This window comes from Urocitellus parryii, chromosome 4 (assembly GCF_045843805.1).
Source record: "Urocitellus parryii isolate mUroPar1 chromosome 4, mUroPar1.hap1, whole genome shotgun sequence".
NCBI lineage: Eukaryota > Metazoa > Chordata > Mammalia > Rodentia > Sciuridae > Urocitellus > Urocitellus parryii.
In genome coordinates, this window is record NC_135534.1 from 18,250,192 (window position 1) to 18,275,738 (window position 25,547).

At 35.0% G+C, this 25,547-nt stretch overlaps 2 pseudogenes; one reads left to right on the plus strand and one right to left on the minus strand.

The window, feature by feature from the left end:
- Window positions 1-3,781: 3,781 nt before the first annotated feature.
- On the minus strand, window positions 3,782-4,647 carry LOC113176791 (olfactory receptor 4P4-like; annotated as a pseudogene).
- Window positions 4,648-17,948: 13,301 nt separating this feature from the next.
- On the plus strand, window positions 17,949-18,811 carry LOC144254221 (olfactory receptor 4P4-like; annotated as a pseudogene).
- Window positions 18,812-25,547: the final 6,736 nt, after the last annotated feature.

The following is a 25,547-nucleotide window of genomic DNA, read 5'->3' on the forward strand; positions in this document are numbered from 1 at the left end:
AAGAGGATATAAATGGGCTGGGGATATGGCTCAAGCGGTAACGCGCTCGCCTGGCATGTGCAAGGCGCTGGGTTTGATCCTCAGCACCATATAAAATAAAATAAAGATGTTATGTCCAACAAAAACTAAAAAATAAATATTAAAAAATTCTCTCTCTCTCTCTCTCTCTCTCTCTCTCTCTCTCTCTTTCTCTCTCTCTCTCTCTCTCTCTCTCTCTCTCTCTCTTTAAAAAAGAGGACATAATAATGGTTCTTATACAAATAAAATATATGAAAGATTTTATGTAAGTGAGAATTTAAGATAGAAATCAATAAGATATTATGGTTAGCTCAGAAAGAACACAAATCACTACACACTTTTTGTCTTATAATAAATACCAAAATGAATTATAGAATGGCTAAAAGACTAACACAATTGGTAAACTCACAGAGGGTAGCAATCAATTGCATTTCCTGGAAATAATTTGCATTTTTATGGACAGACTTGATTGTCACTGCTACTCTTATGTATAAATTAACCACTGTGTCTATAGAATTACTCTCCATAAATTGAGTGATATATGAATAACCTCAATGGAAGAACTACTCTAGATTTCCCAAACTGTAAGGGCTCAGACCTCTTTTTCCTGCAATCTTAGACCAACATCAATGATCCAGCAGAGATAGGGAAACTGATGAAGAGAAGTCCCATGAGGTTAAAGAGATGAGCTCCAATGCACAAATAAATAGCTTAAAGATAGAAATGTATTAGCCTGGCATGGTAACTCAAGCCTATAATCCCAGCATTTCTGGAGGCTGAGGCAGAAGGGTCACGAGTTCAAAACCAGCCTCAGCAAATTGAGGTGCTCAACAACTTAGTGAGACCCAGTCTCCAAATAAAATACAAAATAGAGATGGGGACCTGGCTCAATGACTGAGTGCCCCTGAGTTCAATCCCTGGTATCAAAAAAAGAAAAAAAAGAAAAGAAAAAAGAAAAGAAAATATACAAGTTTCTGTCATTGATTGGGCTTCCCACATTTGCTCTAGACATTTTAACAATCCCTCTTTAAAACATTTATTCTAAGAATAAAAATAAGAAAGAAATATTTGTTTTAATTTTAAAATTTTATTTTTTTGTAATAAAAGTACATCTTACATAGAGGCTAAATGCTTATTGTACACTAGAATGAAGTCTTCCCCATTTGGACTGTGCTTCTGGTCTTTGCTTTGTGCCGCTTAGGGCCTATTCAGGACAGAACAGTGTCCACTTTATGCTTATGTTATGCTCGAGTTGGGGACCCCTAAAAGACCACCAGAGACCAAGATTGATGTAAGCAGCAAAGAGGTGTTTATTGCGAGCTAGCTCAGTCCTCCCCGCTCACACAGCAACTGGTGATGATGAAAGGCCCTGAGCCCAGGGTTTGCAGCAGTTTTATACACTCTTTGGGGAAGGCAGGTCTTCACATACATCATAGCATCTCTTAGCCATCATCACACACTGCAGGAAAATCATAAAATGACTCTAAAACATGATTAACACATTCACTGGCAAGAACAAATTGGGTAAGAGTGATTTGTTACAAGAGGGGGATTCCTTTGAACTGATTGGTTTAAGCCATGAGGGGAATACGTGATGAACTACATGGTTTCTCAACATGTTATCAATCACCACAAACTACTGAGAGGGTCATCTGGCATCCCAGGTATTTTTTTATGTCTCATGCTGATTGGTGGTTGCTAGGGGTTGCTATGGGTCCTTACCTAGCCTAACTGAGTCAGGGACACCTGGCACAGCAGATCTCTCCTGTTATTTGTAGATAAACAACTCATCAGGATGGGTGTGTGCCTAGGAGTGCTCTGTGGGTCTTTCCAAGGACAAGGGTCATGCCCCTTCCTTGGACAGTCTTTGCTCTGAGGTAGAGGCTGGTTTCTCAAAAATGGAGTCACATCAGTTTCTCACTTTGAATATAGCCCTTGTTGCTCTGCCACTGCAACTTATTTTTAAAATGGATATGCTTCTTTCTCTTCCTCTCTCCCTGCTTCTCCCTAATCTCTAGCTTTCCCTAATTTCAGGGACACAAGATTACCTTCTTCCTTATCCTAGGCAGAGTTACCTGTCTTTTAGTACACACTCACCATAGGAATAAGTAATTCAGACATTGAGATTGTACCAGATCTGAAAAATGGCTTTCTCCCACATTAACAAGTGAATTACAATTTCGATAGAAAACACATGCATGTAGCCTTTGAATCACCTCTTTAAATGCCCCCTGTTTCTGCTGATAGGCAGGATCACAACCTCTAGGATATCATCACAACCTCTAGGACAGGAGTCCCTGTGTTTCTCCTTTGCTAGCAAAGCAATAAACCTTTTTCCATTTTCTCAGAACCATGTCCTCATCATTGGATTGGCATAGGGGACAAGGACCGAGCTAGCTTTCGGCAAAAAGGAGTCTCAGGATAGAATGCTGTTTTTCTTTTTATATGCTTCATCCATCCTAGAAACTCTCAACAATTCCCATTTTATTTAGTGTTCCTTCTTTTTTTGCTTGAAAATAAATTCCTTGAAATTTCTTACATGTCACTAGAGTTTTGTGAGAACTTTGATTTCCTCTATAATCCTAACCAATTTTGCTCTGAATCCTGTCTCATATTAGATGAATTTGCTACAGGGGGACATTTAATTGTCACAAGCAATACATTTTACGTTTTCCATGCCAAAAACAAAACTGAACACTTTACCCATTTAGTTCAAGTGATATTGCCTGCATGCAGCTCCAAGAGAAAAATTCTCATATAACCTCTAATAAAAACTTAATGAAAACATGTGAGTGTTTTCCCCACCCACCCCCATGTGTACATGCTCCTGTTTCTGCTCAGGAAAACCATCATCTAAATGTAACTTTTCTGATCAAAGCAGAGCATGAGGCAATAAAATAACCTATATGTATCATGCAAGTTTTATGTTATAGGCAGTGTTTTAACCATTCACTTGCAACACTCAATAACATGGTAAATGGTGTACCATTATTATACATCTGCATTATGTAAGATAATGTTGCCCACCATGTACATGGTTAGTAATCAGAATGTATGCCCCCAAACAATATACTACATGAATTAGGAAGAAGGATACAATTGATTTATATATGATAGGAAGTGCCTTAGAACAAAACAATAGGTTTTCTTTGGGCACTGTGGAAAAGTTTTCATCTGGGGAACATGAGAATCTCAAGAATGCTTCTGGTTATTATCAGAGTAAAAATGAGTATTTGGGAAAATATTATTCTGTCTCATATTTTTGATAATATTCTCTGAATAAAAGAGAGTATAGTAGAAATTTTGGTTGCTTTAAAATGACTTTTGGAGGCTGGAACTGGCTTCATTGAATATAGTCACCCAGAATACCTGGTGATAAGGACTCTCAATATTCATTGGAGTTGCAATCTGCCTGTTCTACTCTGCTTCCAGATAACAAAATTAATCACAGAGCCAAGAAATAAAATAGAATAGAGACAATACGTACACACACAAAAAAAAAATTAGAAAAATGTACAGCAGGTATGAGTTTTGCATACTCCAGAGAATAATAAACTTTTTCTCAAATAGGGTCCTACAAATATGCTTGCTAGATAGAAGACAGATAGAGAAGGTTGATGCATTTTGAAGGTTTCAAGGTAGCAGTAACATCTTCAATAAGCCATCTGGTGAAATTCAAGGAAACCTTTTAGTCTGTATTTGTCACATCCCATGAATCATCCTCATAGTTTTGGTTTTGGTTTTTTAATGGCATTCTTCATATTCAGTTTCTTAGTGTGTAAATCAGAGCATTGAGCATGGGGGCAATGATAGTGTAAAACAGGACAAATACTTTGTCTTCTGGTAATGGAGTTGCTGGTTGAACATAAATAAACAATAAAGGAGAAAGAAATAGTACAATCACAGTGATACGTGAACTGCATGTAGAGAGGGCTTTGCAGCAATTCTCTGCCAAGACCTGAAAGTACATAAGCTCACAGCATAAGATATCAGCAGGACCAAAAAAATCACCATGCCTATCAGTCCAGAATTGGTGATGACCAAGAAACCAGTTTTGCTTGTGTCAGTGGAGGCCAGTTTCAGCAAAGGATACATATCACAGAAGTAGTGATCTATTTCATTGGGACCACAGTAGGGTAAGAAGATGGCCAGGAGAAACTGACCAAAGGAGTGGAGGAATCCCCCAGCACAGGAGGCAGCAATCACAACATTCCATTTCTGTCTGCTCATGATGACGGTGTAGTGCAGGGGCTTGCAGATGGCCACATAACAGTCATAGGCCATCCCTGTGATAACGAAGACCTCCATGCCTCCAAAGAAGTGCATGGTAAAGAGCTATGTCATGCAGCCAGTGTAGGAAATGGACTTCTTGGTTTATCGTGAGTCCATGATTAGCTTGGGGGTAACAGTGGAGGTGTAGCAAAGATCTGAGAGTGACAGGTAGCTCAGAAAGAAATACATGGGCTGGTTGATAAGTGGACTATAGGTGATGGAGATCATGATTAGCAGGTTTCCAGGCAAAATTGCAATGTAACAAAGTAAAGATCATAAAAGGCAGAGAATCTGTATTTCCTTTTTCTGAGAAAGTCCTAAAAGAATAAATTCTGTGTTGCTATTCCTATAATCCATGATTCAGAATAAGTTGTAACTACCTGTAATAAGAGGAATCATGAATTAGTTAAATACATTTAAATATGTTGATATATCATGTCATCGTCTGCCCTGAAGCAGAGTTTTGGGAGCCACTCTGGACAGAAGCTATGTGCACACATTTAAGTCCTGAGTAAATGGGTACTGAATAGTTAAGGCACCACAAAATAAATTGGACTTTACATCCACTCAGATAAGGAAGGTGTGGCTCCAGGAGTGGACTTCACCCTATTAGGTTAAATTACACTCACCTGTTCCTTTGTAATCCTACCTTTTTGCCCATTTGGGGATAGAATGTTCCAGGGTACCTCCCCTTTTGTGTCCCCTATATAAGAATAAAGAATTCCAGTGGTTTTCTCTCTCTTTCTATGGACCCTTAAAGTCACAGAGCTGTCCCCAGATTTTGAAAGGATATTTATCTGTGTTTGCGTGCTTTCTTCATGGTTTTCTTAAGTTATTGAAATTCAGATTTTGTGAACCCAGCATAGGTCACCAGCTCAGATAGCTGGCGAAAGCAGAGTATGTTGGAAATGGTTGAAAAGTTAAAGAAAATGGAAATTCTACTCTTATTTTTTTAAGACTTTCCTGCATTGTTTTTTGTCACTTTATTGAAAATCCTAATTATGACTAAATAACTTATGAAGCTAAGATGAAGACTAGCATTGTAGAATAATAGAGAATGAAACATGTAACTCTTTTATCAGCATGTATTGTAAAACATTAGTATATACCAACAAGCTTGTAAAATTGACACTGTTGATGGGAAAAGAATCAGAACAGAGATTTGCTTTTGTGTTTATTATTGAGAAAATATCCACCAAATGAAACATTGAATTAAAATTATAATAGAATGCAAATATTTGAAGTAAAATATATACAAAATATTTTAAGAAACTCCCTGCTGTATATCTTGTGTTAAAATATTAAACATAGAAAATTAACAATTTGGGATATTTGGGATCATAAGGAATATATACATGTCTTCTCTTGTGCTTAATTTACAAATGTGTTTAACTTTCAGATCTACTTAATTAATAAGTAAAGAACTATGCTTCACAGGCACCTAAAGCCATAATAAAGAATGAATATTATTTTCATTTTCAAAACACTATAATAATAATCTTATATTTGGCATTCAGTAAGGTACTTAAGGACAATAATAGCAGGTTTAGTTTGGATTTTAGAGTCTTACCTGATGTCTTACCCCCCAGATATAAATTAACTTATTTTACTTGGTGTACGTAAGTTGTTCAGTTTTTCCTAGTGGGTCATCCTGAATGTGCATGCTCATTTCAGTTCCTACATAATGAGTTTTGGTATATTGTTCTAGCTTTTCTCATGTTAATTGGTTAGTTTTAACTCTTCCTTGTTACTGTTACAAAGTAAGCCGTTTGTAGAGTATTAATGTCTCTAGGTTTATACAAAATTGTTAGGACAAATTGGTAGCTATAATTGGTAGAATTTCAAACATGATCAATGGACTGAGGAAGAACTATTGGAAACAATTTTTTGATCATTCGCTCAATCAATCCCACCAGTAATTTGCTCTTCAGGTATATAAAACACTGAAATTATTAGCACTAATATATTTACATTTTACTTTCAGTACTATAACAATTTTCCCTCTCAGTAAAGTTACCATTTGTGTCCATAAAGAGGAAAAAAATCAATCCCTCCAGAGTATGACTGTCAATATTTATTATAACAAAATTACCTTTTAGTATTTATTATACTGAATAATCAAGATGGGGCTCTTATTTTATTCAAATAAGATATTTAAATCGTTTATGTAATGCACTTTAGGTTTTTAAAATTAATACAAAAAGTTTAAAATAATTACTCTTGCTCTACCTTCTCCCCAAAGTTACATCTTCTCATTTAGTAAAAAATAACTGTAAGTTTGATTTTTTTCATTTCAGTAGAGTCTGTTTTTCACATGTCTTTTGCTGCATGAATTTGACCAATTCACTTTTTCTCAGGACTTTGCCTTGACCTTTAGGTTAATATTCTGTCTGACTTAACTCTCTGTACCTCTCATAGAATCTTTGTCAAGTAGCACACAAAAGGGTGCTTTAAAACACAGGCAAATGCCATTATGCTAACCATGAGTTTTCAGGCCAAAACTGGAAAATAAATCGAACAACAACAACAACAAAAAACCCACAACTAAGTAAAAATGTTCTATAATGCAGATTATTGTTGTTGATATTTAAGACAAAACACAAAATTAGTTAAAAGTGACAGTCACATAAATGTATTCACCCCAGTTTATTAGAAAGCAGAGGATGTTAAAAGGTGCTAGCATCTAATTAAAATCAGTCTTACACAAACTCTATATGTTTCATGAGTCCAAAACTTTAATTGGTGCTATGGGATTACTTGGAAGTATTATATTCTCTATTTTCAGATACTCTACAGATAGTTAAAAATATAAAACTGTCATATTCTATAAGAATAGTTTCTCATTTTCATATTTTAAAACATCTACTGTCATATCATCATGAGATACTCTTCAAAATATTGGATCATTTGGGTAACCATACCAATTTTTCTCTCTACATCTGACTGTATTACTTCTTTTTTCAGTGATTTTTGAATATGTTCTATCTATTTTGTGTGCTTCAATTAAACAATAAATAAATATAAGTATTAAAGTGGATCATTAATAAGAAAATGTGGCATGTATACATAAGGACTTTTACTCTGTTATAAGGAAGAATGGAATTATGGCATTATCACTAAGTATGTGAAACTGGGGAGCATCATGCTAAGTGATGAAAGTTAGACTCAAAAGTCCAGGGTTGACCATTCTCTCTCATATGCAGAAGTTAGAGCAAAGTAAGGGGGAGAAAAGATGGGAAACACCATGAAAATGGAAGGGAGATCAGATTTGAGGGGAAGGGGCAAGAACTGTAAAGAGGTGGAACATTGGAAAGAAGTGGACCAAATTATACTCTGTGCATGTGAGAATCCTATCTCTATGTAGTCCTAAGTAACAATTTATAAAATGAAAAGATAAATGAAGGGAAGACCAGGAAAGGAGAGAAGGAGGTAGAATACAGTTGAGAATCCTTCTGGCCCTGGATTGAGGTTTTCTACATCCTCTGGATTCACTTTTGGCAGGTTGTATTTGTCTACAAATATATCCATTCCTTGAGGTTTTCTAATTTAGTGGAGTGTGAGTTTTCAAACTATTCTCTAATTATTTACTGGATTCATGGGATGTCTGCCATGATCACTCCTTTTTCATTTCTAATTTTCTTTCTTTCTTTCTTTCTTTCTTTCTTTCTTTCTTTCTTTCTTTCTTTCTTTATTCATTCATGTATTTGGATAGTTTGGCTAAGGGCTTTTCAATTTTATTTATCTTTTCAAAGAATCAACTCTTTATTTCATTGATAATTTGTATGTCTTTTTTAAAATATTCTTATTAGTTATTTATGGACCGTTATTTTATTTATTTATTCACATGTGGCACTGAGAATCGAACCTAGTGTCTCACACATACTAGGCAAGTGCTCTACCATGGAGCCACAACTCCAGGGACTTTGTATTTATTTTTTAATTCTCATGTTCATTGATTTGGATCCTATCTTAATTATTTTCTTCCTTTTACTGGTTTTGCAATTGTTTTGTTCTTTATCAAGGGCCTTGAGATTCATCATTAGGTTGCTTATTTTGGATCTTTCTAAGTGTCTTGTGTAGGTACTCAGCTACAAACTTTCTTTTGCCTTCATAGCAGAATTTCTGTTATGTTGTATCACTATTCTCATTTGAGTCTAAGCATTTTTAATTTTTTTTCTTGATTTCTTCTACCACCCATTCATTATTTAAAAGAGATCATTCAGTCTCCATCTGTTCATGAAGTTTCTCTAGGGTTTGGTCATGTTGATTTCTAATTTCTTCCTAATATTATCCAATAAGATGTAAGAAATAATATCAATGTTTTATACTTGCTGAGAGTTGTTTTGTGGCCTAAAATATGGTCTATTTTGGAGAAGTTTTCATGAGCCACAGAGAAGAAAGTGTATTTAGCTGTTATTGGATGAAATAGTCCAAGGATGTCGGTTAGGTCATTTGATTTGTAGTAATTTTTAGGTCCAAGGAGTCTCTACCAAGTATATTTCTGAATGTCCTCTCTAATGGTGAGATAATTGTGTTGAAACCACCTAGTATTATTGTATTAGGGTATATTATTGTTTTATCTTATTATTAGATAGTTCACTTTACCATTTTGAAGTGATCTTCTTTGTATACTGATTAATTTTTGTGTGAAATTTGCTTTGTCAATATGAGAGTAGATACTCATGCTTCTTTTCAACCTCCACTTTCATGGTATAACGAGTTCCATTTTTTCACTTTTAGCCTATGGCTATCTTTGCCTTTGTGGTGAGTCTTTTGCAGACAACATATAGGCGAGTCTTGTTTTTTAATCCTTTCTGTCAGCCAATGTATTTTAATTGGAGAGTTGAAGTCATTTATAGTCAATGTTAAATTATAGAGATGTTTATTTTTTCCTGGCATTTTGATGTATTTATTGTGTTTAATTTGGTTGGGGTTATAATTTGCTTAGCTACTCTTCAAATGAGATTTGTTCTTTTGTGAGCTCTGAGAATTGTTCTTTATTTCTTATTTGTGTAATATTTTCTTAAGTAAGTTCTATTGTGCCAATTGAATAATCACATTTTTTTTCCATACTTTCTGCTTATCTTGGAAGGCTTAAATTTTATTTTTCATTTTTAATGATGGCTTTGCTTCTTATACTAGTCTTACTTATTTTATAACTAGGAACACATCTTTTCTAGCCCACCTGACTTACAGAGTTTGTGCTGAGTAATCAAAAGTGATTCTAATTTTCTTGCCTCTAAAACCTTATGTTTTCCTTTTGAATATTTTCAAAGTCTACCTTTACTCTGTATGTTAGGCATTTTTAAGTATAATGTGTCATGAAGAGGTTCTTTTTTGATCTTGTCTATTTGGGGTGTTCAGTTCCCCCTCTATATTTGATTCCATCTCATTCTGAAGGTCTGGGAAATGTTCTGTTTTTATTTTTCCAAAGATATTATCCATTCCATTAGATTGCATTTCATAGTCCTCCCCAATTTCAAGGATTATTAAATTTGGTTTCTTCATGTTGTTCCAAGGTTCTTACATATTTTAATCATGGTTGCTAACAAGTGTTTTTTGTTTAAACACTCTCTGAATATTCAAGACTGGTCACTTTTTATTTTACCTGATATTCTAGTCTTTAGTATGATCTATTCAATTAGTGAAAGTGTCAACTGAACATTTTCTTTGATTTATTGAGTCTTTTATTGCTAAGATTTCTGTTTGAATCTTTTTCAACTTTTCTCTCTCCTTATTGAATTTCTCATTTATATTCTTTACTGAATTATTTGTTCATTCTGTTTCTTCTCTATGTTCTCTTGGAATTTTTTATCATTTTTAGAAGTTTTTGAATTCCTGGTCTGGTATTTTATCCCTTTCAGTATTTTGGGGATCATTTGCTGATGAATTATGAATTTGAGGATGTATTGTTTTAGCTTGTTTTTTTCACATTTCTTGTATTCATGTGTTGGGTTTTATGCATCTGTTAGGAGATATTTATCTTCCACTCCTCTGTGTAGACCTTTGTAAAACCCAACCTTTACTTGCTAAGTGTCCTATAATGAACTTTATTGAGACCCCTTATAAGCATGGTGTCCACAGCATTTGTGGAATTTATCTCTTTTTTCTATAGGGATGGAGGTCCATATGTGGATCCTATTGTTCCACTCCTATTGCTTCTACTAGGAGCCTGGTTAGTAGTTGGACTTTTGCTATTGTATTCTTTATATTAAAGTATAGCTGAGATCATTTCTTTGTGTGTGGCTCAAGGTGCAATGATTTTTTATCAAATTTAGTTCAGCAGCATTTTCTACCTTGTAGGGATTCCAACTCTGGAAATATACAGGGAAGCATTCCTCTGATGAGCAAACTCCTAGAGGTGTGGGAGGGGGTAACAGAAACCCTATTTCCCATGCTTAGGAAGCTCTGCTGTTTCTTCTAGGATCTAGTAAGGATCTACAATTTCTAGCTGTTATGGCAATGCCCTGCATGAGGAAGCTCTATGCTAAAGTCTTGTTACCCTCCACCTTGATCTCAGGCACATAGCTCCTGGGAATAAAGAAACTCTCTTGTTAGCAACAATAATGTTTCACTGAACCTGAACCTGTCAATATAACAGTAACTTTATACAATGGACTTTCCTGAGAGTTGCACAAAACTCCTAACATTGCACATTGCAATTTACTATGTAACTGAGAAATAAGCTGTAAAATGTTGCTAAGTCTATAAGCTGCCTAGTAATACAATGAGCAATATGTACTAATAATGTCAATGATGTAAAGTACTATTTATATAAATAAAGCTAGCAGCTCAGAAGAACAGTTTTTACTTTGCCTCTGTACCTTGTTTCTGTCTCCTTTTGCTTTCCTTACACTACCCTGTGAACTTGTAGTGTCCTGCAGGTTTTAAGCATATGAAATAATATGGGGAACAAACAATAGCAACAAATATTGCAAAGAATAAATAACATTAAACTAAAACTTGATTCCTACTATAATACCTAAAATGTGAATATACACAAAAACAGAAATGGTAGTGTCAGCAATTTCCAACAACAAAAATAGTAAGTAATTATGAACTATATCTGGCATTAAAGCACAAAAATAGTAAGTAACTATGAATTATATCTGGCGTTAAAGAAAACAACATGTGTAAACTATGTCTTCCTCAGCTGTAATAATTGCAACAGCATCAATGGTGGAGACAAGAAAACATACTACATTAAAAACATGCTAAAAACGAGAAAAAAATGTGTATGTATATATGTCCATGAATTATTTGATACAGCAAAAACACACATAAAAACAAAAGGAAAAACAAAGAAGAATGTAATAAAAAATGAAGGTATCACTTTCACAGGGATCATCAAAATCATCAATAAGAAAAGATGGTCACCATCTATGCCCAACTGTCTTTCATTCCATTTCTTCTTGGGGTATGTACTCAGAGTAAGAACAATAGCTAGAATTGTTAACCCCTCCCTCTTTCTGTGTTGCTCACAAAGTGTCAGTTTGAGTGGTGCGGCGACCCCTCGCCAGCAAAGGAAACACGACACAGGATTCTTCCTTCAGCAGTTTATTCAGGCCTTTGTTTAGACATGTCTTTTAGCTTGTTTCTCTCTCGAACACTCCTCCCGTGTGCCCCAGCCTTAATAAAGCAGAGAAAGCCCCAATGCACAACTGCCACGTGGACTTTTCTCATAGGGTGCCAAGTCACAGCGTGCCAACTCATTCTGATAAGGAGTTGTTTGTCACAGACTACAGGGGAAACCAGCGCCATCTTGTAATGGCGGCCACAGTTCACAGAAACGGCTCACCACAGAGTGGCCTAAAAATGAAGCTAGTTCAAATAATTCTCAGCATCAGAATGGGATCTGAAGAACTGTCAGTTGGAGTTCTGTTGACACAGATCAGATTGATGCACTCTCAGAATGGGTCTGCTGCAGAGTTCTAGGTGGGACTTAAGTCTAATCCCACCTGAGGGGCTTTGTTGGGTGGTGTCTGCTCTGGGTCATTGAGCTTTACATACCACAAGGGACTGGCATTTGCTTATCTCTTCTGGGAGTGTGAATCTCAGGAGCCTCCCAAGTGTTCCACTTATGAGGTAGAGAACCCAATCCTTCGCCCCCTTTGCAGCCCATGAACACAGCCTTTCTTGGCTTCCTCGTCTTGGCCCCTGAGTATATTCACACCCACCTGTTGAGATTCACTACGTTCTTCAGCTGGTCTTTTGAGCCAACAGACTCAAATTAGGGAATAAAGTTCCTCTTCACTTCTGACTTCAATCCCCATGGGTGAAATATTATCTGTGCCTGTTTCACTCCTGTTCTGCCAGGTGCATCCTTGGTTGAATGGAAGGTACTTGTGTATGCTCAGATCTTCTGGCTCCTGAAGCAGCAATTGCAGCATGGCCACCTCAAGGTGGCTTTCCCTCAACACTGAATGGTTCTTTGGAAAACACAAGGAACTTTTCAAGCACCAGTGCACAATGCAGCCTCTGGATCAACTAAGGGTAATGCTTTTCTCATCTCAAGTTTTTCCATACAAAATCAGTCCATTGTGTTTCTCTGCGTTAGCCCTCCTTCTGTACCTAGCAAGTGCCAGCACCACTGATGCTTCTGGTGTCCCCACCAGCTTGGCTCCAATATAGTCTTTCCTACAGTCAGTGTGTCTTAGGTACTCAAAAATTTGTGTACATTAAACCAACTGTCAAAAAATGGGTTTTAGTGAAATCCTGCTTTCACCCACCACACAAAAAAGCAGTATTCCTGCTACTTGATCCTGAGACACAGAGCAAATAGCAATAATTTCTGCTCTAGCCCATAATCTAGATTTTTCTAGGAGTCATTTTACATCACATTATAGTTGGTAGCAAAATGTCCAATATCCACAAAAATATCTGCAAAGTACATATATATAAAACTAATTGATAAAATTGATTTCTCAGCATGTGACTCTATACACAATATTTTAAAAGTTTTGTAAAAATGGGTAACTTTAGCAATGCTGTTCCTTTTTAAAGGAGTTGATTGAAAAAGTATCATTATTTTATTGTATTATAGGCTTGTGTTAACTCAGCTGATGTCTATTGATTGCACAAGCACATGAAATAAGCCATAGGATTGTCAACTATAATGAGGATGCATGCATATTAGAGATTTTCATGGGCCACGGAAAAATGAAGTTTAAAACTAGTTGTGAATGACACTTGCTGATATTTTTGGAGACATATAATATTATGTCTAATATTTACATTTCCACCTTGAGACTAATTTGCTTAACTGCTGTTTGAAATTTCCTACAAGTAAGCTCTGCCATGATAGATATGTAATACATATTCTCTCATTTATTACGTTGTTCCTGCTCAAAGTGTAATTCTATCATTAATGATTCTATATCTACATATCATGGAGGAAACATTTCTACTGAGATAAGTTTTTGTAATTTTTTCAATATTTACATGTATATGGAAAAACAAAAGACCTTTGTAACCTTTTAGAATTTAAAAGATGAACAAATTTGAAAAATTATACTGCCTTATTTCAAGTTAGAATGTAAAGCTTTGATGTTCAAAGCATGGGAGTGCTTTCTTAAAATATCCAAATACAAAAATGAAACAGATTGGCTGTTTTTTTAGCTTTATAGTAAAGCATGTTCCTAGCATGAGTAAGGCCCAGAGTTCAATCATTAACCCCACATAAAAACAAATAAATAATGGGCAGGGGCTGTAGCTCAGTGGTAGAGTACTTGCCTAACATAGACGAGGCACTGGGTTCAATCCTCAGTATCACATAAAAATAAATAAATAAACTAAAGGTGTTGTATCCATCTACAACTTAAAAAAAAGTGAAGTAAAGATAAATTCTTTCAGAAAATATTTTATATACATATATGTGTATATGTGTGTATGTATATATATATAATGTTACATACCATACCAAATTAGAAAACCAAATTAGAAAGATGATATAAGCTCAAACTAATTAGTGGTGAAAAATGTATAGGCAATTCAGGAAGAGAAAAGGAAGTCTTTCAAACAATGGTGGTAGATTAAAATCATAAAGCAAAGAGACAACAATAACAACAACAACAAAAAAAAAAAAACCACAAACAGAAAATTTTTCTGTTATATGTCACATTTAGTAAAACTTTATTTAAAATGCATTTACATACATATGCATAGTATATTAGAAAAAAATTTGCAATCTTGGATTATGCAAATAATATTATATATCATACCAAAAGTATGACCACAAAAGTGACGAGTGCTACTGGATTAAAGCTAAAATTTTTCACAGCAGTATAAGTTATACACTTAAGTGTGTATTCAGTTTTGAAGATGTAAATGCAACACCTGCACACATCCTTGAGGTGAGTCCTGTTGTATGTGTGCAAATATGGGTTAACTGTCCATCTCTTCTCTGGATTCATAATAAGTTAGATTGAGTGAAGTTTTATAAACTTTGGGAAACATGTTGACGTGAACACCAGTAAAACATTGGATTTTAGTACTGTCTACTGAGTTTGTAGGATTATTCAAATATTCAGAATAACATCACTTTCAAAGCCTTGCAGCAGGTATTAAATTTAGAAATACCCGTTTTCCTCCTTCTATTATGTACTAGATGTTCCAGCTATTTACTCAAACTCTAGACACTTTTGTGTCTCTATCATCATACAGGAAAAATTGAGACATGAGATAGAATCCAAATCACCCAATATCCTCTTATAAATTGTTTTTCACTAGCCTCCTAAGTGTTTTAATCATGACCAGGTTGTAAACTATATAATTTGACTTTATAAGTCCTAAATTTATGAGGAAACTTTAAATCTGTGGATTCTGTGCAGATAAAGCTGAGGTTAAAGCACTGTTAATATTACATAGATATAGAAAACTGAAGGATCAACAGAATAAATTATTATGCAGCACTCTTCTGATTGTTTTGAAATCTTTTTTAATTGATATATTATTTCCTTCTATGCACAGTGTATACATTAACAATATTTAATATTTTATTTTTTATTTCCTTTGTGGCTCATTTCACAGCCATCCATTCCAGCAATTCTATTTCCCAGGAGGGAAAAATGTCTTATTACAAGTTAGGATCTTGTGAATTACTGATTTTATTGATCTATTTGCACAACTAGGATTTTAATAATTATCCAGATTAGAAATGTGAATGTCTGACTTTGTTTCTCTTCATTTCAGTTTTCATTAAAGCTAGTCTCATACCATTACAGGCTACATTATTTCTCTCCAATTCTTCATTAATCTGAAGGAAATTGGAGAGGGCACTCTGCAGAACTGCCCTGTCTGTAGTATTTTAAGGTCTTAGGAGAAATAGTGTGTGAACCAGACAAAACCAAGAGTAGAAAGTAAATACTCAGAGACATCAGGGACATGACTGTGGGCAGAGTCTTGGAAGTATTTGGCCCAGGCCTGCTTAGAAATGGCTTTGGGAATGATCTTAAGGCCTTCAAAGACCTATTAATTCTTTCAGTGATGCTTAAGTTTATATTCTGCTCTTTCTAAACTAATTCTCACAGCCACAAGCATAAAATAGAACATGTTTGAGCTTAATATGTGTGTTAATTGCTGAAAAAACTTTTAAAATATTTTTTGTTTTTTTTTTTAATGTCTGAGCTCATGTAAAAAAGTTAACACGGTATTCATAATTCACATCCATTATAGTGGATAAAATTCTACATGTTACATTGCAGATGGATTTAGCTAATAGGTAAACAATATTTTTCTTGCAAACTTATAGAATGTTTGATTGATTAAGATTTCCAAAATATTCTCAGAGAATCAATTTTAGTGTGTTTGAATGCCTGCCTTGCAACTTTCTGCCTTTTATTTCAGATTTTCATAGAGAGGATGAATTGACAGGTGAGTACCTGAGGGAGGAACTGTGCTTGATGAAGCCTGATTCTAACCTACACTCACTCAGACCTGGTGATTGGTGAATTACCTTTGCAGCTGGGTTTGTGGAGAGTTCCACCAATGAAGCACTAGATTGATTATATACATTTTTTAATGTATATAATGTATATAATATTTTCCATATAATTTAATTAATATATAATGTATATAATATTTTCCATATAATTTAATTCTAAATATTATTAATGTGTTTACAGCATTTTATATTTTTGGTACTACACTATGTTTTGGTCTTCTTTTTCTTACTGTGCATTTTTATAAGCACACTTTAAGGTAGGAACAGTGGAGTTGACATTTCAAAGATAGCCACGGATTTTGCTGTATTTCATGTGAACATGAAGAAAACAGACTTACCTGTTTTCTTCCATATTCATATCAAGGAAGAGCTACTTGAACATTTACACATTGAAAAATTTCTTATTTTTCAATATATGTGCTACAATAAAATAGACTACTTTCATCTGAACTGATTGAGGAAATCTTAAAGTGTCACATTCATATATGATAATAATATTTAAATATATGGTAGAAACTGTACTTTAAGTAGAAGAGTATCTATAATGTCTTAGGCAAATAACTATGCTTGCAGAACTTTTATTTGATACTCCCCCAAATTAAGGAATCATTTGGCTACATATTTAAAGGTAAAAACAACTAAAAAAGAGAGAAAGAAGGAAGAGAGAGAGAGAGAGAGAGAGAGAGAGAGAGAGAGAGAGAGAATGAATTAAGGAAATAAACAGTATTATGAATAGTTTTAAGAAATACCCTAAAGTAAGCTAACTCTCGGTAGTCTATCTTAGTATTATTTAACAATAGAATTTCAAAATTGAAGTATAGCTGGGCACATTGACTAAATTCTTATTGTTCTATCACTGTGCTATTTTTTTTTATTTCTTTCTTCACTGGATTATGTATGTGCATCCCAACTTATTAGCTGCTGAACTACTCAAACAAGAAAAATATAGAGAGAAAAATAGCTATGGGTCATCAACCTTTCAGAACACTCAGTATTTCACAACACTTCATGGATTCATCATTGTATTTCTGATTATGTAATGCTCTCTCCCTGGTGCAGATGAGGAACACAGGACTTGGAGAGCCTGACAATTAGCTCAGCGTTCACGTTGGTCAGTTCATTTTACTTTCTTTCTCGTGTTTACCTCTCTGAGCTGTCACTGTCCTTACTTCTTGTTCAGTGATTGCTTAATATCATTTATTTCTTCATTTTATGATTTTTATTCTCTTAAGAGTTTTCTTTACCATCACCATGGCAATAAAATCTTATATTTTTAAATTATAATAATTCTTCTCACTTTAGTTCTTTATTTCTCTTCAGAATTTATGCTAACAGGAAAGTCATATCATTTAAAAAATTGTTCTTACCTGAGAACAATTCAGCTTTTATTTCATCTAATTATGTAAAATGGCACTAACATTTGTAACTTTCAAAATAAGATATACTTTTAAATAATTTCAAGTAAATTTTAGTTAAATGCACATTATTTCTGCAAACCCATTATAAGCACCTGCAAAATTCAGTTTGTTAAATAAGATATAATAAATAAGATGTTTTTAATAAATCAAGCCTACTTAATACTATTCATCTTAATTTACTTTTTAGTGCATTAAGTCAGTATGGTTATCAGGTTGTTCATTTTCACTTAAATTTCTGATTTCATTCTTTCTTTCAGATATTAAATTTATTTGTGCAAAACATACATTCAACTTAATATATGGAAATCCAGAGAAACATCTCAGAATTCATTCTTCTGGGACTTTCTGATGACAAGAAAGTGGAAATGTTTTTGCTTCATGCTTATTTTACTCTGTTTTGTTGCTCTGCTGGTAGGAAACTTTCTGATTCTCATTTCCATTCTATGCAGCCCTCATTTTCACCAACCCATGTACTATTTCCTTAGCCAGTTATCAATTATAGATATCTGCTATACTTCCAGTGTTACACCAAAATTGATTGGTGGCCTGCTAAAGGGGATTCAAACCATTTCCTATGGTTATTGCATGGTACAGGTCTTTACCATGCACTTCTTTGGCAGCAGTGAGATCTTCATTATTACAGCCATGGCCATTGCTCCCTATGATGCCATCTGCAAACCTCTCCACTATATGATTATCATGAACAGGACAAAATGTAACTTCCTAATTTTAGCTGCCTGGGCTGCTGGCATTGCCCATTCTTTTCCTCAATTATTCTTGACAATGCAGTTGCCCTTCTGTGGTCCAAATGAAATCGATCACTACTTTTGTGATATTTTTTCCTTTGCTCAAAATTGCCTGTACTGATACCTACATGATTGGTGTCCTCATGGTTATCAGCTCAGGAGTCATCATATTACTTATATTTGTTATTTTATTTCTCTCTTACATCATTATATTATTCACTTTAAGAAATCTCTCAGCTGAAGGAAGAAGCAAAGCCCTCTCTACCTGTGCATCTCATATCTCAGTGGTAGTCTTATTTCTGATGCCTGCAATCTTTTCCTATCTTAGAACTCCTACTGCTTTCCCTGAGGATAAAGTAGTTGCCTTATTTTACACAATCTGTTCATTCCAGAGCAAAGTAGCTTTAGCAACATAATCATTGGTTCTTCTCTTTGACTTTGTTTAATGTAGTATTTTTCCAAGGAGTACATAGACATGTTCATGTGTATGGCTTCCTGTATTGTGTGTGTATGAATGTGTATGTGAATATGGTGAATATGCGTAAGTGTGTGCATGTTTGCATGTGTGTGTGTGTGCATATGTGTGTGTATGTGGATGGTGAAAATATCTGTGTATAAATGGTGTGGGTGTTTGAGAGATTGAAGTATCATAAGGAAAATCTTTTTACATCAGCTTTCACAAAAGTCAACAATTTATATAATTTATTATCACTTAATTTTGAACATAAGGAGCCATGCAATCTTATTAACAGCCAATGATTAAACTATATATTACATGTACACTCAAAAATATTGAATTAAGATTATCTAATTGCTAGTTATTTTAAAATTTTATGTCTTTTTATATTTTATGTATCTATTTATTTTCCATTCTTTAACATAATGCCTAACTGCTCTAATATATCTGTCAAATAAATTAAAAATAAATTTGATCCATGTTTTGTTCAATACATGCATAAAGACACAAGGGGTTTAAGAAATATATATGGTTTCAAATGGTAATTTTAGAAATCATATCCATTTTTTATATTATCACCTGCTTAAGCATCTACCATCAGTAACTTGCATTAAAGGAGTACTTTCTCCAGCTAATGAATACTTACATTGTACAATCAAAATATAAAAACTTCAAATTGATGAAATGATCAGACTGGAAGGAGATAGAAGTATTGAATGGGTCCAGAGGAAACATTGGAAGTGAAAACTGCCTGTGATTGGCACAGTTTTACTAATACAGCAACAAGCCTTTTGTAGTTATAAAGATAATGTCTAAATTAAAGATATTGTATCCCATCCATCTTATGTGTAATCGTGGAGCCACAAAATCATTACACCTATGTTCTTGTATACATTTATCATAGAATTCACAATGGCTTAGCAATGAAAAGAAATACTACTTGTGGAAAAAAAAAAACATTTAAAACAAAGTATTTGGGGGTATACTTTGTTAATAGTACTTGGAAATCCAAGTTTTGGTTCCACAGTCAGACTTTCATATTTAGAGAATTGCTGAGAGCCATAGCCCAGTCCGAATGACACATGTCATTTTTGCCAGATTGGAGTGGCTGAGAGGTGACACCAGGAAGCCATTGAGATGATAATGGTTATGTTAAGCTGTGCATATTAGACCCCTGCTGTCCACCTTTGCCTGCTACTTTGGAGTTCTCCTGGGGATTCCCAGAGAGTTCCCATTGGTTGGGGAAGTGGTGGAGGAGGGATTTCCCGTTGGTGGTTCCTGGAGGAGCCACTTGGGTGGCGTTTGGGAGAATTCCCGGGGAGCGTGTGTGGAGTGTGCTGGTGGAGTTCAGAAATAAAGTTTGTTCCTGCTTCAGTGGCTCGTGATTTGTGCCCACCCACACTGTGGCAGAGAATGAAGCCAGGAAAATGGGCAGAACCAACCAAAGGCTGTCTATTTTCCTCTTTTCCTTCCAAAGGGAAATGATAGACAAGCTTTGCTCTCAGAAAAGAAATTTCTACCTCAGTTCATAGTTACCCGCAGAGAAAATCACCAAAATTTCTACTCTCTTCTCATAAAAAGGTGGCCCCAGATTTTTGGAGGGAAGCAAACACCTATAGTTCTTTCACGATGTTACTATTAAAACAGAACTTCTTCTTGTGTTGCCAGTGGACAGGTAATGTGTCAACGTTTTGAAGATTTGAATGTCTATACACCACAGTTTATTTATCCATTCATCTATTGGAGGGCATCTAGGTTGCTTCCACAGTTTAGCTATTGTGAATTGAGATGCTATGAACATTCATGTTTCTGCATCCCTGTAGTATGCTGATTTTAAGTCCTTTGGATATACACTGAGGAGTGGAATAGCTGGATCAAGTGATGATTCCTTTCCAAGTTTTCCAAGGAATCTCCATACTGCTTTCCAGAGTGGTTGCACCAATTTGCAGTCCCACCAGCAATGTATGAGTGTGTCCTTTCCCCCACATCCTTGCCAACATTTCTTGTGGTCTGTATTCTTAATAACTGCCATTCTGAATTGCATGAGATGAAATCTTAGTTTTGATTTGCATTTCTCTAATTGCTAGAAATGTTGAACATTTTTTCATATATTTGTTGATCAAATGTGTACCTTCTTCTGAGAAGTGTCTGTTCAGCTCATTAGCCCATTTGTTGATTGTATTGTTTGTTTATTTGGTGTTAAGTTTTTTGAGTTCTTTATATACCCTGGAGATTAGTGTTCTATCTGACATGTGTGTGGCAAATATTTGCTCCCAAAATGTAACCTCTCTCTTCACCTCATTGGTTGTTTCTTTTGCTGAGAAAACTGATCCATAATGAGGGGAGCATAGAAAAAATGTAGACACTTTGATGGGAAAAAGGGGAGGCAATGGGGGGGAGGGAGTATGGAGGCAGGAAAATGGTGGAATGAGATGAACATCATTACCCCTAGGTACATGTATGACTGTCCATATGGTGTGATGCTACATATTGTACAACCAGAGAAATGAAAAGTTGTGCTGTAATTGTGTAAATGAATCGAAATGCAATCTGCTGTCATATAAACCTAATTAAAATTAATTAATTAATTAATTAATTGTAGAAAAGATTTGAATGTCAAAGTCATAGGGCTAGATACAATTTCTTATTGGCCAACCTGATTAACTTCTGTGGACAAAACATAAGTTCTTTGAAATCTATTACAACAACATTTATGGTGGTCTATGTATATATATATATATATATATATATATATATATATATATATATTTAAATATATATATATTTAAAATGGTATATGTGTTGTGTCCAAACTCACATAGCTGGACTATCTTAAATTAATCTTAAGTTGAAAAGTTCATTTTCTAACAATGACAAAGTGCCTGACTCATCACATGTACTCTGAACCATTTTGCAGTGAGATCATAATCTAATCACAATGGCTCTAATGAATGAGTAGATGGAAAAAAGGAGTCAGTCTTAAAACCTGTATCTCACACTCATACAAATACACAGTGTATATGCAAACACACTACAGTGTACATATATGTACATTTATAAGGTGTATATTTGCACATGCATACACATAATATGCAGAATATGACATATAATGGAGTTCTTGTCCTTTCTGTGAGTTAATGAGTGTTTATATTCAATTTTGATGCTGTGGACCCAGTTCAGTTTATGGCTCATTTTTCAGTAACATTATCAGACTGTGAAGTAAAAATAGTAAGCTTACTCTGTTTACCACTTAGTTTTTCTTCTACATCTATTCCTGTCTGTTTATTATATGTTTAGTAAAAAATGTGTGTATTAGCAATGAGTTAACCAATTCTCCTCTATTAAATAGAAATCCATACTTTAAAATCAGTTGCTTTAAGACATGCAAGACTTGATGAAATCAATTTAAATAGTAACTTATTTACTATAAAATAATAACTTTTTTTTTTGAAAGACCATTGAGGGCTTTTAGGTACATTAGATTTAATACAGCAATGGTGATGCATATGCAGATGGTAACCGAAGCCTTTAGGGGTTTTGTGACTGGCTCATCTATTAAGCAGAAAAAAACAGGATGCTGTGCTTCTGTGAGTGATGGCAATGAAGGGACCATTTTAAATGATGATATAGTTTCTTAAATGGCAATGAAGGGACCATTTTAAATGATGATATAGTTTCTTAAATGAGACAGTCACTGAAACAACTTTTTGAATCATTGGTCCAAGATCAAGATCTCTTCTAAATTCTTGCTCTACTAAATTTTTCATGAGACTTTGTTGTTGTTGTTGTTGTTTTTATGTAGGTTTCAGGACCAAATCTACTATCCAAGTTTCAGGAATGAAGAAAAAGTAAAGAAAAAACTAAATTCTAATCAGGAAGGAAAACTTTCCCAAAATTCTATTATAGACTGTGTTTTAGGTTCCAATGACAAACCACGTGCCAGACAGCTATCGAGATGTAGGGCAGACTGGTGAATTGCCAACACAAATAATCTCTGGGTTCTAATAGTAGTAAAAAATTACTCAAAATTTTGATAAGCTGCTGGAAACATCTAAAGTAGTTTGCAAAATATAAACCTTAAAAGAGGGCTTGCCTTCTTGGATAATAGCATTATAAAGTATTGATTTTGGCATTAAACATGAGTAATTTCTCTGGTTATCATTATTTTCTCAATGTTCTATAATGTGTTACTTTTATTAAACTAAAAATTTGGTTTTAGATATAGAAACTTTAAAGGAGAATTTGGATCTGGAAACATTTCTGAGGATCTCTAATATCTTGCATGAGAAAATGCCCCTCTTTTAGATATTATTCTAGATTAGAAATATTTTGTCAGTATATTTATTTAACCAATAATTCATTCAATGAATATTGACTATTTACAACATGCCAACAATTTTTCTACAGAGTGAAAAATCACTGATGTTTCTCTTCTTTGAGATTATTATTTTAATTGAAGTCACTAAACAGGTAAATGCATAGTACATATAATACATTAGATACTAATAAGTTTTTGAGAAAATATCAATGTGAACTTATGTGGAAATTTTATATAGGTTGACCAAAAAAGAATTCCCTGAAAAGTTAACTTTCAGTACAAAGCCAAGCAAATAAATTGATTATCCAAGAAAATATGCAAAAGAAGAAACTTCCAGGGCAAGGTACAAAGGGGACATTTAAGAAATTGAGCAGACCAATGATGGTGGTTAGAATGAAGGAGGTGGAAATTAGCAGGACCAGTCAGTAGAGAGACAAGAGGCATCCAAACAATGTGAAATATTCTGGGGGTTAGACATAGAAATTGACTGAAGTTATTAAGTTTAAAAGAAAAGGGGAAGAGGCACATTCAAAAGGAAGCACAAACAGAAGATATTACAATAATGATACATGAGTTGAACAAAGATCAGAGTTGAGGTGCAAAAATCCTGGAGTCCTCTCAAATTGGAAGTACTATGAAAGTGTATGCCTAGCCAAAAAAAAAAAAAAAATTACAAAAGCAATGCTCTGCAACATTTCATTGTAGAGAATTTGATGATATGATCAAGAGCCCAAAAGAGAAATTAAGAGAGGGCTTTTGGATATTTTGCAGGAAATCTAGGAGAGTATGATGTGAACCCAAAGAAAAGTGAAAATGTAAATGTCTTAGGGTAAAAGGAGGGATAATGTTTTGTGAAAGCCTGGAAATATCAAGAGGAAGGTCCCTGTTAATCTTCATGAGAGCAGCTTCAGTCACCTAGAAAAGATAATGATGGAGGAGAAAGTTTTCCTTTAAAATAAAATTGGAATGATAGACATTATATACAATAAGTACAGACAGGAGAATCAGAAGTGAGAAAATATGGAAGGAAAAGATATTTTGTCTCAGAGGAGTTTATTTTGTAAAAGAGTAAATTTAAAAAAAAAGAAGACATAATTAAGGCTCTTATACAAATAAAATATATGGAAGATTTTATTTAAGACAAAAATTCAGGTAGAAATCAATAAGATATTATGGTTAGCTCAGAAAGAACACAAAGTATTACACATTTTTAGCCTCATAAGAAATTCAAAATAGGGATTCCACCTTTTGGGTCCCCTTCTTCGTCTGGGAGAAGTCTTTTCTTCTGTCCTTTAATAAATTTCTAATCTCTACTCTGGCCTTGCCTCGGCGTGCTTCTTTGGTGTTATTCTTCAACAGCGGTAACATATTGGAGGTCCCATACCGAAATTTTTCTACACCGAGGTAAGCCCTCTCCACGCACCCCATGTCTGTCTGAGGTGCATCTTTCTCTTTCTTTCTGGAGGGTGAGGTGGGCACCCGATGGCTACTTAAATGCAATTAGTGCAGCCGCCACACTTCAAGACTCGGGTGAGAGGTTTCTCGGCCTAGGCAGCTCTCAATCACCTGTTCGGTACAGAGCAGGCATGTTGGGTTCTGCCAAGGCCTCTTCCAACTTTTCTGTCTGGGCCCGGAGAGCAATTGGCGTGAGTACACAGTGTCCCGAATCCCGATCTGCCTCGGATGCGTGGAGGTGGAGGAAGGAGTTTGGAACAACTGAGGAATTCCGGTCTGGGCTACTCTCAGACGAATTCTTAAGGTTCCTTTCTCTTGAGCCCCCTCCCGACAGCCCCCAGGGGTATCTAAGGTGATCGGTAGATGAACGGCATTGAGGGAAAGCCCCAATCACATTTGCCTCCGTATGGGCTACGCAACACTCCCAACCTCGCATCCATTCCTCCTGGATGCTCCCCTTCCTTCGCAGGTCAGAAATGTTAGCAATTCAGGTTGTAGGACTGAGAGAAAGGCATGGGATAATTAGCAAAATCTGCCCAGGTTCCCTAAGGTGCATAGGTAACTTTCAATAGTCTGTTTTACCGCTCAATGTTTAAAATGTGCTGTGTTCCTTAAGCTGCTAAGAAAAACATTTTTAGAATCAACTCCTCCAGTACTTTCAATGAGAAAGAAGCAACTCTAAGAGCAGCTGAGGAATTTGGGGATGAACTACACCTTGCCCCTTCCCCAGCAGAACAAACTAAGAGCAAACCTAATTACCCAACTGGAGCACAGGCAGTTCCCAGAAATGATCCTGAGTGGGACCCAAATGATGAGCAAGACGCTTGGAACATTAGCCATTTTCAGGTATTGATCCTTGAGGCCCTTAGGAGAATCAAGCAAAAGCCCATTAACTATTCTAAGATTTCAGAAATTATTCAGG